The sequence below is a fragment of the Tachyglossus aculeatus genome, unplaced genomic scaffold (assembly GCF_015852505.1).
Source record: "Tachyglossus aculeatus isolate mTacAcu1 unplaced genomic scaffold, mTacAcu1.pri scaffold_78_arrow_ctg1, whole genome shotgun sequence".
Taxonomy (NCBI): Eukaryota; Metazoa; Chordata; class Mammalia; order Monotremata; family Tachyglossidae; genus Tachyglossus; species Tachyglossus aculeatus.
The window spans coordinates 253,427-271,983 of record NW_024045093.1 but is presented as its reverse complement, the minus strand read 5'-3'; the positions used below and the strand labels follow the sequence as shown (position 1 = coordinate 271,983).

Genomic DNA, 18,557 nt, shown 5'->3' with positions numbered 1-18,557 from the left:
TACAATGGCAGGACCAAAGGAGAGAGAAATCCAGCCAGGGATATCCAGAAGGGATTCCCTGGCCAATCCGAATCATAGGTCAGGCCTGGGTGCTCCCACGGATCATTGGAGTGTTTGTCCCATAGCCTTCTGGACTCTTTCCTCCTCCAGGTGCTACTCCCACAGAGTCATCTGCCATCACCTGCTGGTTGCGCGGGAGACCATAGTAGGCTGGAGTTCACTCAAACCTGGGGCAGCAGATGGGGGAGGGAACAATGGGGATCAAAGTCTCAGAATGGGAAGGTGGAGACCCTTCCCAGTGGGACAGAACTCTCAGGGAGGAAGGAAGCATCAACCCCATTTCCCTTTCCTATTTACCCTAATTTCTACATCAGCTATTCACTTTGGTCTTCACTCCTTAAGCCCTTAGATATTCATTCCACCCAAAGCTCCTCTGCTCTTACGTCTTTAGGAGAAGACTTCTTTAGGAGGAGCAGCGTGGCTTAGTGGAAAGTGTGCGGTCTTTGGAGTCAGAGGTAATGTTTTCTAATCCCCGCTCCGTCACTTAGCGGCTGTGTGGCTTTGGCCATGCCACTTCACTTCTCTGGGCCTCAGTTACGTCATCTGTAAAATGGGGATGAAGACTGTGAGCCCCCTGAGGGACAACCTGATCACCTGGTAACCTCCCGAACGCTTAGAACAGTGCTTGGCACATAGTAAGCGCTTAATAAATGCCATCTAAAAAAAGTCCATATCCTTATCCTCTGTTGCCTCCACTATGTATAATTTATTCTATAGGTTGTCTCCCCTTCTACACTGTAAACCCCTTGTGGTCAGGGATCAGATCTAACAATTCTATTGTATTGTAATCTCCCAGGGGTTTAGTGCAGGCCACTGTACCTCAAGTGCTCAATATATACCATGGATTGTTGGAATTATTGACTGATTCATTCTTCTTTTTAAAAACTCATGTACTTCCGCCTCCCCCATCTCTTGTCCCCAGTGCCCTGGCCTCTTTCTTCACTGAGAAAATTTAGACCATCAGGTGTGATCTCCCTAAAATCTTCCCTGCTCCTCTCCATTCTCTCTTCCTCCTGCCCCTTCTTCAACACTCCCATATCTCCCAGCAGTATCTCAATAGTAGGTCGCCTGCCTTCTCTCAAATTACACGCCGTACACCTACACATCCAACTCCATCCCTTCACAATTATCAAAGAACTTACCCCCATCTTCAGTTGTTAGCTTTCCAGTGACTTTTTCCCCACTGCTTTCAAACATGCTCATGTATTTCCTATCCTAAAAAAACCCTCCCATGGCCCCTCGATGCTCTCCCATTGTAACCCTATCTGCCTCCTACCATTCCTCTCCAAACTCCTAGATAGTTGTCTACATTTTTTCCCTCAAGTTCTTCTCCAAACCTCTCATTGAACCCCTTATATCTGGCTTCTGTCCCATTCACACCCAGGAATCCACTGTCTCAAATGTCACAAACGATCTCCTTCTTGCTAAATCTCACAGCTTCTATTCCATTCTAATTCCTCCTCGACCTCGCATCCACCTTTGATACTGTCAAGCACCTGCTTTGTCTGGAAATATTATCCAACCTTGTCTTTACTGACACTGTCCTCTACTGGTTCTCCTCCTATCTCCCTGGTCATTCCTTCTCAGCCTCTATGAGTTTCTCAGCTCCTCCTCTGCCTCCCACTCCCTAACTGTGGGCATTCTGCAAGGTTCAGTTCTGCGTCCCCTTCTATTCTGCGTCTACACTCACTCCCTTGGAGAAATCATTTGCTCCCAAGCCTTCAATTTCCACAGCTATCCAGCTGATTCCCAAATCTACATCTCCAGCCCCAATCTCTCTCCCTCTCTGCAGTCTCACATTTCCACTTGCCTTCAGGACATCTCTACTTGGATGTCCTCACAAAGCCTCACATGTATCCTGTCCAAAACAGAACTCTTCATCTTCCCGCTCAAGAGCTGTCCTCCCTTGATTTTCGCATCACTTGTAGACAACACCACCATCCTTCCTGTCCCTCTAACCCATAACTTTGATATTGTCCTCGACTCATTTCTCTCATTCAAAGCACATCTTCAATTAGTCACTAAATCCCGTTACTCAACCTTCATAGCATCGGTAAAATCCTCCCTTTCATCTCCATCCAAACTTCTACCACAGGTATCGGTGGTGATTCCCACGGTAATCCTATCCCACCTTAATTCCTATACTGGCCTAATTGCTGCCCTCCCTACCTCTTGCCTATCCCTATTACATTCCATATGTCACTCTTCTGCCTGGATCATTTGCCTAGATTTTTTTCCCTGGATCCAGTTCATCCTTACTTGCTTTAACTTTGTCCTCTCCTCTGCCTCGCAAAAGTATTTCTCCATCTTTATTGACACCCATACTCATTCTCCTCACCAGTTGTTCCTGTTCCCTCACCTCCCACATCCCTTGACCTTAATGACCTGGCTTCCTTTTTTATTGAGAAAATTGAAACTATCAGCAGTGACCTTCCTAACATCTCCCCTGCTCCTCTCCAGTTCCTGTCCCTTCTTCAACTCTCCCTTCCTTCCCAACAGTATGTAAAGAGGAGATGTCCTGCTTTCTCTCAAAATCCATCCCTCTACCTACGCCTCCCACCCCAACACTTTCCATCGTATTGAAACACTTTCCCCTACTTTTTTCCCTTCCAGATTGCCATTTTGAGCAGTTTGCTCTCCAATGACTTCTTCCCCACTGCTTTCAGTAAATGTAGGGGAAGGAGATTTGAACCAGAATCATTTTTATTGTAACTGGGTAAAGAAATGGGAAAAGGGCAGAACCTGAAAGGACAGGATCAGAGGCCCAGAGTAGGGCCTGAATCAGAATTGCTGTTCCCAATCTGACTCATCGAGGATTCTCCTGGAGAAAGAGGGCAGATCTCCCTCTGACCTTGGGAGCTGCTGTCTTCAACCTTCTCCTGGGGATAGAAATTGGCGCTTGACTCAATCATTCAATCAATCAATCAATCAATCAATCAATCGTATTTATTGAGCGCTTACTGTGTGCAGAGCACTGTACTAAGCGCTTGGGAAATACAAGTTGGCAACATATCGAGACAGTCCCTACCCAACAGTGGGCTCACAGTCTAAAAGGGGGAGACAGAGAACAAAACCAAACGTACTAACAAAATAAAATAAATAGAATAGATATGTACAAGTAAAATAAATAAATAAATAGAGTAATAAATATGATCAAATATACATGCATATATACAGGTTCTGTGGGGAAAGGAAGGAGGTAAAATGGGGGGGTTGGAGAGGGGGACGAGGGGGAGTGGAAGGAAGGGGCTCAGTCTGGGAAGGCCTCCTGGAGTAGGTGAGCTCTCAGTAGGGCCTTGAAGGGAGGGAGAGAGCTAGTTGGCGGATGGGCAGAGGGAGGGCACTCCAGGCCCGGGGGATGACGTGGGCCGGGGGTCGATGGCGGGACAGGCGAGAACGAGGTACGGTGAGGAGATTAGCGGCTGAGGAGCTGAGGTGTGCGGGGTGGGCTGTAGAAGGAGAGAAGAGAGGTGAGGTAGGAGGGGGCGAGGTGATTGAGAGCCGTGAAGTCCAGGGTGAGGAGTTTCTGCCTGATGCGCAGATTGATTGGTAGCCACTGGAGATTTTTGAGGAGGGGAGTAACATGCCCAGAGCGTTTCTGGACAAAGACAATCCGGGCAGCAGCATGAAGTATGAAGTATGGCTCAGCTTAACTCAGGTCGTCATGACCATCCATGAAGGGGAGGTTGAGAGATGAAGGGAAGGGTGGCACATTATAGACCTGGGAACTGATGCTGGAGATCACCATATGATGAAAGAGCATACTGTGGTGAAGTTTATTGCATCACGTGTCTGTGGGAAGTGGACAACATTTGAACTCTCATCTCAGGGTACATTATCTCCTGAAAATGGCCCTGGTGATCTCAACTTCTATTTTTCTTTTTCATGATTCCCCTAACGCTCTAGTAGCTGTCATTTGGTGTTCCTGTCCGGCCTCAGCAGAATGATGTAGGCCTTGGGCCCAAAGATACAGCCTAGAAGCCTAGCACTGGAATCCAGGTTGGAGAAGATCTCAGCTACCACTATGGCCTTGCCCTTGATAATCAGATAGGTAGGCAGGAAGGGAATCCAGACGCTGAAGAATACCAGCATGCTAAACGCGAAGAACCTGGCCTCGTTGAAGCTCTCGGGTAGCCTCCTGGCCAGTAACGCCACAATAACACTGACGAGAGCCAGGAACCCCATGTAGCCAAGGACGCAGTAGAAGGCAAATGTGGAGCCCTCATTTTACTGGACACTGATGAGACCAGGCTCAGATACCATGTCCACGTCTGGGACCGGAGGGGAGGTTCCCAGCCAGGATACCCACTTGAAAGAGGGAGCAGATGAGGACGATGGAACTGGGTGCCTTGGAGGCCCAACCAAGTCTACATTCTGCTGATCAGCCGTGTGACTTTGGGCAAGTCACTTAACTTCTCTGTGCCTCAGTTACCTCATCTGTAAAATGGGGATTAAGAGTGTGAGCCCCACGTGGGACAACCTGATTATCTTGTATCTACCCCAGCGCTTAGAACAATGCTTGGCACATAGTAAGCGCTTATCAAATGCCATCATCATCATTCTGCTTCCTGGCATTGTGGCCCTAAAGGCCAAGACCACAGTGATGGTCTTTGTCAACACGGAGGAAATAGCCACAGAAAAGACAACTCAAAAGACTATTTGTCGCAAGACACAGGTCACCAGGCCAGGACCGCCAATGAAGGTCAAGGAGGACAGGAAGCACAGCAACAGTGCTGTGAGGAGAGTGTGACTGAGAGTGCGGTTATTAGCTTTCACTATTGGCGTGTCCCGGTGGTGTATAATTATCCCCAAATCCAGAGCAGTGAGGAGTGATAAACCAAGAGCTATGAACACCAGAGCCATTCCCAAAGGTGTGTCATAGGACAGGAAGGTCACTATTTTCAGGTTACACTGATCTCTTCGATAATTCAGATAATGATCTTCAGGACACTTTGTACATTGATCCATATCTGAACGGAATAAATGGGATTTCACACCATACCTAGGATAAGGTGGGTAGTTCCGGTTGCTGAATGTAAGAAGTTCATAATAGAGGTGGAAAGGGAAAAAGGGAGGGGCAACAAAGATGATCAGGTGGAGGGAGGAGCTTCATGAAGACGACAATCTGAATGATGGGTTCTGCTTCATCTAGAGAATGAAAGGCTGAAAGGGGAGTTGTTTGAAGTTTCCCAAATCGCAAAGAATGGACTGGGTAGAACGAGAAATGTTGTCCCGCAATCCAACAACCATCATGACAAGAGGGCAAATAGGACGATGGGTGTCCAGGAGGGCAACTAACACACACACACACCTCCAAACATCCTGATGCCTCTGTCAGAGGCTGAATCCCAAGTTGGATGGACAGGGTGGCTGCTTTAGGTGGCATGGGTGAAAGCTTCTGATCAGTCATCACTCCATTATCAAGCAAATAATCAGTCAATCAATCAAAGAGCGGTATTCATTGAATGCTTACTCTGTGCAAAACACTCTACTAAGCACTTGAGAAAGTACAATTGAATCACTAGACATGGTCCCTTCCCTCAAGGTGTTTCCAGTCCAGCCGGGAATATAGACACCAAAAGAAATACTGGTAAGGAGAAAGCAATGGAGTTGAAAGACATACGTGTAACCCAGGGGATGCGGGGGAGGGGGAGGGGACTGATGGCGGTTGAGGACCCAGTGCTTAGTTGACTGTGGAAGTATTCCAGATTCTGGGCATCCTAAAGTGTCAATTCCTAATCCCAATTTCTTTCTTGTTCTCAGAAAGCCCTCCCAGAAAGCTTTGTTCTGACCACCAGTCTTTTACCAGGAAAACCCGTCGCTGCAGACACCTACCTGCCTGATTGGTGATCTCTCCTTTAGAATAGGGGACACAGTCATAGCAGCAGACAGCTTTTCCTTCCCCAGATGTTTTCCTGAACACCGGTCCACAGCTCTCACTGCACACGGAGCAAAGGATCTGATCAAGGACATGAAAGAGGGATTCGGCTTTCCTTTGTAAGACTCAGGGGAATGGAGGAAGAAAAGAAAGCCTGTGGTGATATCAGGGCAATAGTACACTCCTTACAAAGAGGCACGAGACAGTCAATTCCAATCATGGACAGATACGAGATCATTGTTTCACCATTTTCCACAACCCTTGGGCCTTCTGGGTCGGAATGAAAATCTTGCATCTCATTCAATAACTCCCCCTCCCAGCCCAGTTGTACAATTCCTGGGATGGACATTGAAAGGTATGAAGCTTTACCAGGTAGGAGGAGATGGAGTACAAACAGTACGAAGAGAACAGAACCAACCCAAATCAGAGACTCTCACTCATTCATCCCCCAAAATATCGAATTAACTGGATTCACCTGCCTCCATGCCTATCACTTCAGGGTAGGCCGAGATCATGGTCGCTCTTGTCTTTCAAGGATATCTTTGGATGGTTCTACACTTTTATCTGTAAATCTATTTGGGTAACATAGCTATCATTCTGTCTCCTACAGTGCAGAAACAAGCTCTTCTGCCAATATGGTTGGTACAGTGAAGGGTTTGGAGGAGAGATGTTTTTGCACTTCTTCATCTTTTCTTAGGCTATCATGTTGTCTCTGACCCGTAGCGAATGAATGGACACATCTCTCTTGGAACTCCCCATTCTCGAACTGCAAATGGTCTGGTAGATTATCCATAGAGTTTTTTCAGTAAAAATACAGAAGTGGTTTACCATTGCCTTCTTCCCTGCAGTAAGCTTGAGTCTCCTCCTCGACTCTTTCCCATGACACTGCTGCCTGGTGGAGGTGAGTTTTGAATTGCAGCAGATTGCCTTCCACCCGCTAGCCACTGCCCAAGCTGGGAATGGAACAGGTATGCCTCTGCTTAACCGGCCATCTGGTAGCCGAGACTGGTAGAGTACTGGATACCCTCCAGGTACGATACTAATTTAGGGGAGTGATGCTTTAGCAAATAGTTAAATAAATAAATGAGTGGCTAAATAGGTGTGAGTTTGTGTGACTGTGTGTTTTTTATGTGTAAGTAACCACAGTCAGTTGAAGCGTGTGTGTGTGTGTGTGTGTGTGTGTGTGTGTGTGTGTGTGTTTGTGTGTCTGAGCAGCTGGCTGGGGCCCTGCAGCCACAGCGTCAGCATTATGCTGTGGTCACATCAGCCAGAAGTGGATCCTGGATGTCACAAAATGTTTCTGTTGGGAAATGATAGGGAGGGAATGAGAGAGTGTGATTGGTTCTAGACCACCAGCGCTGTCATCAGCTCCTCCATACAGAAATGTCAGGTGAACACAGTGGAGGTAAGAGATTCATTCCCTTCCGCACCTTTGACTTACCAGTCTGCTGGGCTAGACTGAGGCAAACTAATTTACAGCTGGGGGAAATACGCATGAAAATGTGAATGCACAGCTTAATTACCTCTTCCATAGTAATGTGAATCTATCCGTAGGGAAGAGGTATGAGCAGTTGTTAAAGTGTAAATGCAGAGGTGGCATCTGGGCTGATTCAGCATGGAGAGAAGAAACATTAATCTGGGCAAGTTTGGGGGGAGAGGGAGATTCGGGCAGAAGGAAGGACCTGAGCCATTTGTTGGAGAAGGGAATGTTCTTGGAGAGGCACAGGGAGCAGATCTGTTTCCAAAGGCTGGAGGGGAGTTGGTGAAGAGGGAAGGCAAACACGGAGAAGAACATGAGTCAAAAGCCTTGAAGCGAATGGCAAGGAGTTGATTGGAGTCCACCAAACCTCAATCGGATTCATTTTCCTCTGAGAACCACAATCTGATATGTTGTGTCGGCAGTTGTGTGTGTATCCAAAATGGGGCAGGGGAGACAGTGAACAAACCTTGGCTGGCAGACATGTGGAGGGGAGGAGCAGAAGGGAATCTTCTCCCATCACCTCCCAGGGAAAAAGGGAGTCTGGGCCTAGGGAGAGGCAAAGAGTAGTGGTAGTAGTAAGAGGACCTGGGTTCAAATCCTGACTCTGCTATTAATTAATTCATTCATTCAATAGTATTTATTGAGCACTTACCATGTGCCGAGAACTGCACTGAATACTTGGTAAGTACAATTCGGCAACAGACAGAGACAATCCCTACCCAACCATTAGCTCGGGGACCTGGGTTCTAATCCTAGCTCTGCCCCTTGACTGCTGGGTGACATCGGGCAAGGCACTTTGCTTCTCTGTGCCTCAAATATCGCATCTGTAAAATGGGAATTGACGGAGCCCTAGGTGCTCAGTAAATACCATTGTTTGATTAATTGATGGGTACATACCCCTGCCCCCACTCAGGATCACACCTGGAGAGTTTCCAGTACTCTACCAGTCTCAGCCAAGGGAGGGAGAGTCAAACAGAGGGATACCCATTCCATTCCTAGCTTAGGCAGTGGCTAGCGAGTGGAAGACAATCTGTTGCATGTCAGAATGCACCTGTTCTGGGCAGCAGTGGCAGCGGAGAAAGTCGAGGGTGGAGAATCAGGTTTACTGGGTGGAAGAAGGCAATGGTAAACCATTTCTCCATTTTTACCAAGAAAAATCTATGGATCCACTACCAGAATGCTTGCAAATGGAGGTGGGGCATTCTGGGAGAGATGCGTCCATGGAGTCGCTATGGGTCATAGGCGAATCGACAGCATAAGTCAAGAAGTGCCAGACCACTGCACATATCAATACTATTGAACACTACAGGTGAAAAACAAATACAACAGATTGATTTAATAATAATGATGATGGTATTTGTTAAGCGCTCACTATGTGTGAAGCACTGTTCTAAGTGCTGGCAAACTCCAAAAGGAATTAGTGTTGATTACTTCATCGATGCTATCATTCCATTGTATCTATTAAGCATTTATGGTATGCAGAGTCTACCCACCAGACTGTTACCTCCTGGTGGGCAGGAACATGTCCGCCAACTCCGTTGGATTGAACTATCCCAAGCACTTAGTACAGTGCTCTGCACACAGTGAGTATTCAGTAAATACCATTGAGCTATTGATTGATGTGTTCATACCCCTACATAATAATAATGATTGCATTTGTTAAGCGCTTACTGTGTGCAAAGCACTGTTCTAAGCACTGGGAGGTTACAAGGTGATCAGGTTGTCCCACGGGGGGCTCACAGTTTTTAATCCCCATTTTCCAGATGAGGTAACTGAGGCCCAGAGAAGTGACTTGACCAAAGTTCCACAGCTGACAACCGGCGGAGCCGGGATTTGAACCCATGACCTCTGACTCCAAAGCCCGTGCTCTTTCCACTGAACCACACTGCTTCTCTAATTCTGGTTATCACACCTCCTGCACAGTAAGCGCTTAGGGACCCCCCAACGGTTACTGTGTGGATGCCCATTTCTGGTTATCACACCTCCTGCAGAGTATGCACTTAAGAAGGACTCCCCCCCCACAGCGGTTATTGTGAGAACACCCATTTCTGGTGAGCCCCCTCCAGCACAAAAAGTGCTTAAGAAGGACCCCCAAACGCTTACTGTGAGGATGCCCATTTCTGGTTATCACACCTACCGCACAGTAAACTATTGAACTCTATAGCTGATCAATGAATACAACTGCTTTATTTAATAAAATGGGAATCAATCATATTTATTGATCACTTACAGTGTGTAGAGCACTGTACTAAGTGCTTGAGAGAGTACAATATGACATAATTTGTAGAAGTGTTACCTGCACAAAAGGAACTTACAGTCTGAAGGGAATGCCAGTGATTCTAAATTGAAGTTCCCCTCTTCCTTTCCAGGGAGTCGGCATCATCTCCCAGAAATGACCAACATCTCCACTGTGACTGAGTTCCTCCTCCAGGGGTTCTCTGACATTCGGGAGCTGCAGCTGCTCCATGCCACGCTGTTCCTCCCTGTCTACCTAGTGGCCCTTCTGGGGAATCTCCTCATTGTTGCTGTCACCACTCTCGACCAGCATCTCCACACCCCTATGTACTTCTTTCTCAGGAACTTGTCCTTCATAGACCTCTGCTACATTTCTACAACGGTCCCCAAATCCATCGTCAACTCCTTGACCAGTGACAGCTCCATCTCCTTTCTGGGTTGTGTCTCACAGCTCTTCCTACTGGTCTTGTTTGCCGCTTCAGAGTGTTTTTTCCTCACTGCAATGTCTTATGACCGCTATGCCACCATCTGCTCCCCGCTGTGCTATGAGCTCATCATGAACAAAACAGCCTGTGTGTGCCTGACTAGGTGCGAATGAGGTTGTTGTTAACTCGGTGACAAGAGCCTTTTTCCCGGGGGAGGGGAGCGAGGGGGTGGGCGGGAAATCCGTGAGGTCCGGACTGGGAAGGGGGGATAGGGGGGCTCTTCAAAGAAGGTCGTTTATGGGGTGGGAGGGATGGAAGCAGGGGGACACAATGTTTCAGGATCAAGCAAGGGGATACAATGTCCCAAGATCCCAGTTGGCTACCTGGACAGAGTGGACGTGGCTTCTAGGGGTGAATGAAGTGATGATGCAGGGGATGGGGGGGGGGGCCCAGCCCAAGTACCTCGGTGATCTCGGGAGGGGATGCAGATGTCCGGGCGGGGGACGTCCAGGAGCCCGGCCGCTGGGCATAGGCGCCCGATAGCAGGCCGCTCGGGGATAGACGGACTGACGAATGGAGGGAGCATGGGGAAGGCCCTCGCGGCGGCGTCCGGAGGAAAGGATCCTTCCAAGAGCAACAGGGCCGCATGGTATTATGGCGGACCGGCCTCTCAGGATCGGAATCCTGAGCTCCTATGGGGACGCTCTGAAGAGAGGATCCTACCGGGAACAGCAGGGCCACGCGGTGTGATGTCGGGCCGGCCTCTCAGGATCGGGATCCCGAGCACCTATGGTGGCGTTCTGAGGAGAGGATTCTACCGGGATCAGCAGGGGCTACGCGATGTGAACATGAACATAGAGCATTTCTTCAGCAGCAACTTTGATCTCCTCACTGGCTCCAAAGCCTGTAGGATCTTGTCTGAGCCATGAGAACCAGTGGCAGAAACTGCCATGGACTTTTAGAAATTTACAAAAACATCCAGTGCCATAGGAACACCAAGGGAAAATCAAATTGCCCATTGTGAATCCAGTTGACCAGCCATGTGACTAGCTGGTGTTTGTGGACAATCAACATTCATTGTGCCATTCTGTCCAACAGTCAGAGAAATCCACTAGGAAGAAGCATTGCTTAAGGAAGTCTGGGTGAACTAGACTGAGGGATGGGGATGGAGACCCTCTTGGGGTCCTGGGGAGGGCCCTGAAGAGTCAGGTTTCCTGCTGTGCCCATATGACAACCCTGTGAATGGGCAATCTCTGGCAATCCATTCCACTCTTTAGAACCAGAAAGGGAACACAGGTGGAGCCAATGTAATGACTCCACCTCTTGCCCCTGCCAGTGGGTAGAGAAAGACAATGAAGATGCTGCGAGTTCATTTCTGGTCCTCAAGGGGCTTCAGGAAACCTTCCCTACCTAATCTCCCATATCCCCATGCTATTTTCCCCACCTATTACGTCACCTATGCACTGGTGTTGAATGGGTTGCTAACCGTCTGTAAATTCACAGAGAGTCTAAAAAACAGCCTATTATAGCCCATATGCACAAAGCCTAGAAAATGACTTCCCTGTCTATAAATTCAGGCTGCTGCAGAGAAGTGAGAAGACCTCTGTTTTCTCCATTAGGTGAGGTACCTGGCAATGCATTGTTACTGGGACAATGGCATGAAACAAAAATCCAGGTATGGGAAAGAAGTGAGTTTGAGTGATGTCCAGTCTGCCCTGGCTAGTCGATCGGAAGTGGCAGTGGTACCAGCCCTGGACTTTGAGCCCCGAGGCCACTTGGTTTCAGAAGGGACAAAAGGACCACCAAGAGAAAGTCAAGGGCGTAAAGTGAAAGGATGACTCTATTATAAATTAAGTGGTTACTATGTGTCAAACACCTTTCTAAGTGCTTGGTTAAGTACAGTCCTTTTCTCACATGGGGCTGACAGTATAAGTAGAAGGGATTGAATGTCCATTGTACAGATGAGGAAACAGTGGAACAGAAGCAGAAAGTCACCCAGAGGACTCTGTGGCATAAAGGAAATTGTGGCTCAAAGTCACCAAGCATATAAGTGAAAAAGCTGGGATTTCACTCTTTCCACTTTTGGAGCTGTGTCGAATCTTATTCCCTAAACGATAGTGAAGGCATCACTCAATCAATGATAGAATTTATGGCTCCAGGATTCCGTGACAATCACAACTCCAGTAGGTATCTCTGAGTAAGCCTCAGAAAGTTTTACTTCCAAGCTGACCCCACCCATTCAATGATTTATTTGATTAATGGCTCATCCTATCCCATCTGGACTACTGCATCAGCCTTCTCTCTGATCTCCCATCCTCATGTCTCTCCCCACTTCAATCCATACTTCATGCTGCTGCCCGGAATATCTTTGTCCAGAAACGCTCTGGGCATATTACTCCCCTCCTCAAATATCTCCAGTGGCTACCAATCAATCTGCGCATCAGGCAGAAACTCCTCACCCTGGGCTTCAAGGCTGTCCATCACCTCGCCCCCTCCTACCTCACCTCCCTTCTCTACTTCTACAGCCCACCCCACACCCTCCGATCCTATGCCGCAAATCTCCTCACCGTACCTCGTTCTCGCCTGTCCCGCCATCGACCCCCGGCCCACGTCATCCACCGGGTTTGGAATGCCCTCTTCTGCCCATCCGCCAAAGCTCGCTCTCTTCCTCCCTTCAAGGCCCTACTGAGAGCTCACCTCCTCCAGGAGGCCTTCCCAGACTGAGCCTCTTCCTTCCTCTCCCCCTCGTCCCCCTCTCCATCCCCCCATCTTACCTCCTTCCCTTCCCCACAGCACCTGTATATATGTATATATGTTTGTACATATTTATTACTCTATTTGTTTATTTATTTTACTTGTACATATCTATTCTATTTATTTTATTTTGTTAGTATGTTTGGTATTGTTCTCTGTCTCCCCCTTTTAGACTGTGAGCCCACTGTTGGGTAGGGACTGTCTCTATATGTTGCCAATTTGTACTTCCCAAGCGCTTAGTACAGTGCTCTGCACACAGTAAGCGCTTAATAAATACGATTGATGATGATGATTTATTTAATTCCACCATCAGTGTGTTTTGGACGAGGGTTTCCAACAGGGAAATAAGGTTGTCCCTTCTATGGAGACATCGCAGACTCCCATTCCAAGAACATGCCACAACAACAGCAAGTGACAATTTAATCACAGCCCTGAGGGGAGATGAGCTCGCACCACCTTTTCCGTATAACTGCTGCCTCAACTAGCCCCTGTCAAGCATAGACAAGACCAGTGTGATGAGCACAAAGACCTCTTCAGGTGAGTGAGTCCTGGGTATCAGACTCAGATATGTGGTGTGAGCAATAAAAGCAGAAGAGATGAGGGTCCCTGGGATACAGGAGACTGGGATGCACTGATATCACTTTAAAAGTCCCTGGATCATGTCTCTTTCGAGGCCACGGAATTGAGAGTCACTGTCTGTAACTTCACCTTTTTCTAGATGTCTATTATAGATTCCCTCATAAGAGAGGGAGAAATTACACAAACACAGCATTTTAGTCCAGCTTCTTTAGTTGAGAACTATTACCATAATGGCTGTCTCCTAAAACAAGTGCCCCTCCCCTTCTCTGCCTCTCTCTCTCTGTTCATCTCCACATTCTCAACTCTCTGAGTGTCTTTTCCTCACATTTTTCATACATGTGAATTTGTAAACAGTGGAGCACTGGGGCAGATACAAGATAATCAAGTTGGACATAATCCCTGTCACTTCTGGGGCTCTCAGTCGAGGTAGGAGAGAGTAGGATTTTAATCCCCATTTGCCAGATGAGGAAGCTGAAGGCCAGAGTAGTTAAGCGACTTACCAAGTAATCATAGCAGACAAGTGGTGGAGCCAGGATTAGAATTCAGGTCTTCTCACTCCCAGGCCCATTCTATTTCCATCAGGTCTTGCTGCTTTCAACGTATGGATGCATCAGTAATTTATTTATTCATTTTAACATCTGTCTAGACTGTAAACTCCATTGGCACAGATAACATGCTTAGTTCTGTTGGAGTGTTCTCTTCCAGGCACTTTTCATTCATTCATTCATTCAATCATATTTATTGAGCGCTTACTGTGTGCAGAGCACTATACTAAGCGTTTGGGAAGTACAAGTTGGCAACATAACATATAGTACAGAGGCAACACTTAGTACAGCGCTCTGCATACAGTAAGCACTCAATAAATATCATTGATTAATTGATTGATTGAGAGTGTGAATGGTGGGTAAGATGAAGGAGAGAGGGTGATGAGAGGAAATAGAGAAAAATGAAGCTCAGGAAATAACACTATTATTTTACTATTCCTGAGACAATGTTTTGACAGAGAAGGAGACACCCAAGCCGAAGGAGACACCCAAGCTTCCCTTGGTCAGATAACAAAAACAACTATTACTGTTATCATTATTATTATTATCATGCTTGTTAAGCACTTATTACGTGTCAAGCACTGTTCTACACACTAGGGTAGATACAAAATAATGAGATTGGACACAGTCCCTGTCCCACATGGGGCTCACAGTCTGTGGGAAGGAAAATCAATCTAAAATCCCAATTTTTCTGATGACACAGAGAGGTTAAGTGACCTACCCAATGTCACACAGCAGACAAGATACAGAACTGGGATTAGAACCCAAGTCACCTGGCTTCCAGGCCCATGCTCTTTCCATTAGGCCATATTTTGATGTATCCTTTCCTCCCTGGCCCTTAGAATCAAGTCCCTTTTGGCGTTTCAGGTCTTAGTATTTGTGACTGTATAGTGGGACTACGGATTTTTCTTGTCCTTTCCTAATGACTATGGCAGACTGATTTACACTGTAGCTCCTTTGGCTCATCACTGGGTGTCTGTAGCTATAGAGTGCACAGAGAGAAATATTTAAATTCGGCTCTCAATATCTATCAATGGTATTTGTTGAGCACTTACTGTTTGCAGAACACTGTACTAGGTACTTTGGAGAGTACAATGCAACAGAGTTGGTAGACACAATCCCTGCCCACAATGCGCTTGCAGTACAGAGACGCAGACAGACATTAATATGAATATATACAATACCGATGCGTATATAAGTGCTGGTGGGGCCGAGGAAGGGCTAAATATCAAATGCTTAAAGGATATAGATCCAAGTGTGTAGGCGACACAAAAGGGAGATGGAGTAGGGGAGATGAAGGTTTAGTTGGGAAAGGATTCTTGGAGGAGCTGTGTTTGTAAGGGACTGTACTATTCTATTCTATGTAATCATTTACTGAGCGCTTACTGTGTGAAAGGCACTCTACTAAGCGCTTGGGAGAGCACAATACGACAGCAAATAGATACATTCCCTGCCCACAATGAGCCCAAAGTCTAGAAGATGGGCAGTGCATCTGACTGTACACCCCTTCAGCACTCATGCCCTGAGATGTTGATCAACAAATAGGAAACAGAGCAACAGATCATGACACAAGACCCCCGTTTAGCTAGGTTGTAAGCTCCTTGAGCACAGGTATTGAGTCGACCAACTCCTTTTGTCCCTCCCAAACCATTAGGCTGGGCTTTACACACCCTACCCGATGGGTTGGTTTCTGATTATTCTCAATCCACCCAAATTCCGGTTTTGGATGAACAGAGAAGGGGTCTGCTCTCTGACAAAATAGTAGAGGTCTCCAGTACCTCGGGGCAAGACACGTTTGCAAGCGGGTCTAAAACCTGGGCGTCACAGCCCTAGCCATGGAGTTAAGTTGGGATTCAGAGAGAGGGCAACAGCAAGCTGGTGGAGCCAAGGGAAGCAGCATGGCATAATGGATAGAGCACAGGCCTGTGAGTGAGGAGGTCATGGGGTCTAATCTCAGATCTGCCACTTGTCTGCTGCGTGACCTTTGGCAAATAACTTCACATCCCTTTACTATAATAACCTCATCTAAAATGGGGATTAAGACTATGAACCCAACATGGGACAGGGAATGTAACCAACTCAATTTGCTTGCATCTACCCCAGGGCTTAATACAGTGCCTGGTACATTGTACACACTTAACAAACACCATCATTATTATGATTGAGGGATTTGGAGCTCAGAACAATCAATGGCAGCCCTGGAGACCAAATTGATGGAAATGTGTACCAAGGTGTGCTCTTTGGGACCCTACCTACATTTTCAACACAATCCTCCCCCAACTCTATTGTATAACAACTCTATTGTATCATGTTCCTCGAAGTGCTAGGTACAGTGCTCTGCAGCCAGTAAGTGCTCAAGAAACTGTGGGCAGAGATTGTATCTGTTATTTTGTACTCTCCCAAGTGTTTAGTGCAGTGCTCTGCACACAGTAAATGCTCAGTAAAAACTATTAGAAAACAAAAGAAAACGAGAGATAATGTTGCCCATGAATAGACACTTCACAGAGATTCATTCAATGGGCAGCCATCAAAACAGCAGATCTGGCAAAGAGAAAACATCAAGACTGAGTTGAAGAATAGAATTCGGCTATTGAAAAGCTACTTTCAATAAAACAGGTAATAGTGCATCCACAGCCTCTGAGAGTTCTAATGAACTCAGCTAAACAGAGGCTTGCAAAATCCTGCTAAGAAACTCACAGCTCAAGCTAAGTTATATGGCCTAGCAGCCAAAGCTAAAGAGGTCCAGAAGATGTCTATGTGTCACTAGGCTACGTACTTTTATTTTTCACTAAAAGCATTTCTGTGTCCCCCTTACAGTACCGCTACACCAGTGAGGAGTGCAGATGGAATTACCCTCATCACAGAGCATTATACTTGGGAGAGTTAAGTAGAAGTAAAACACATATATCCTCCCCTCAAGGAACTTAAAAATCGCATGGGGGAGATGAACTAAAAGTACTGATGAATAGTGGGAGCAAGCAGGAAGAAGGACATGCCTAAAACAGGTGGTAGTATTAACTCTGGGGATGATGTAAAAAACGTGAAAATACAATTGAATACACAGGCAATTTTGAAGTGACAGCGTGAAAGGTAGAATGGCACCGTAGGGACCATAATCAGAAGATGCCTCATGGAGTTGTTCGTTTTCTCTATAGGGAGATTTGAAAGTTGCGGGGAATTTTGGCAAAGCTAAAGTATAGCTTCTCCCTGCTTCCATCCAGCTTGCATGCAACTGCCCATATGGCATCTGTTGAAAATGCCAATGAGTAGTATTTGTTTAAGCTCTTACTATGTAACGAGCACTGAACAAATGCCACAATTAATAGATGTTTTTCCGGGCAGGGGAGGCATCGTGACAAGTCACAGGGACACATTCCCTGCCCACAATGAGCTTACATTCTAAAAGGGGTAACTTGATGTTGGTGACTTGAAATGAGGGGAGTAAAGAGCAAGCTCTCCCTCATCCCAGTGTGTCTGTTAAAGTACTTCCTTCTCTCAGCGTGTCTCCATCACTAGTCAAGGAAGAGGGAAAAGAGAGACATAAATCAATATAGATATAGAGAAAGGAGGGAGGGAGGGAGGGAGATGGGCAGTGTGCGAGGGAGGAATGTGTGTCTGTGTGTGTGTTTGTGTGTCCGTGTGTCTGTGTACTAGTGCGTGTATGTAGGTGTATAGAATAACCTGCAATCAAAACTGGACCTGAGAGCTCAAGGGGTAAATCAAATATCAGGTTGAAATTATTCAAATTAATCCATCTGTGCCTATTCCATTCAAGGGGCAGCTACCATTCCATCCGCTAATATTCAGGGCAGCTAGCAAGTACCCTTTTTTGTTATTGGTGTTTGTTAGCCTTTGTTGCAGCTATCCTGTAGAAAGTTAAGCGGCCCCGAAGCTGGAGAATCCAGATCATTTTGCAAGGGGATTGGCACTGAAACATGGCTCCTCATTGAGAACAGGCTGGATCCTGGACATTACCCACTTTACTTTGGCCCCAGCCTGTCGGGGGTTGGGAGTGCTGCCTCATATCAACCAGGCAGCAGGTGGAGGAACAGGGCAGGCAAGCTACCAGGAGCCTGGAGGTGCGGTTGGGTTTGGTGAGGTGAGTGGTGCTTTGCTTGCCTGCTGATGCTAATTTAGCATCTAATTTTAGGTTCGCTCATGAAGAATTCTGGCCAAAAAGTGTATTTTCTACAGAAACTTTCCTTTCGGGAATAATGCCTGTTCTAGGAAATTGCTGCCTGTTGCTCCGAAAGAATGGAGGAATAATCGTTCTTATAAAAAAAACCTCTGGGACTGCGAGTAGGTCCATAACCTTGGGGTTTGAGCTGCACCACCACTTGGGCTGATGTTCGTTCTCTTTGCTGCTTGCAGAGCTCTGGTTCTCCTTTGTGATTTAAGCATCCTAGACAGAAATCATGGGCAGTAAATACAACATGACTGAATTCATCCTCCTGGGACTGTCTCAGAAGCCAGAGATGCAGAAAACCCTATTTGTGGTGTTTCTGTATGTGTACCTCGTGACTTTGGGAGGGAATATGCTCATCGTGACCACCATCACCACCGGCCACAGCCTCCTGGCCCTTCTATCCTTTTTAGACTCC

General features: G+C 46.8%; 1 non-coding gene across 1 annotated transcript; it reads left to right on the top strand.

The window, feature by feature from the left end:
* The first annotated feature begins 8,321 nt into the window (after nt 1-8,321).
* LOC119924079 lies at nt 8,322-8,459 on the top strand. Its single transcript, XR_005449033.1, has one exon. It is a non-coding gene; the product is annotated as a small nucleolar RNA SNORA7 (small nucleolar RNA).
* Nucleotides 8,460-18,557: the final 10,098 nt, after the last annotated feature.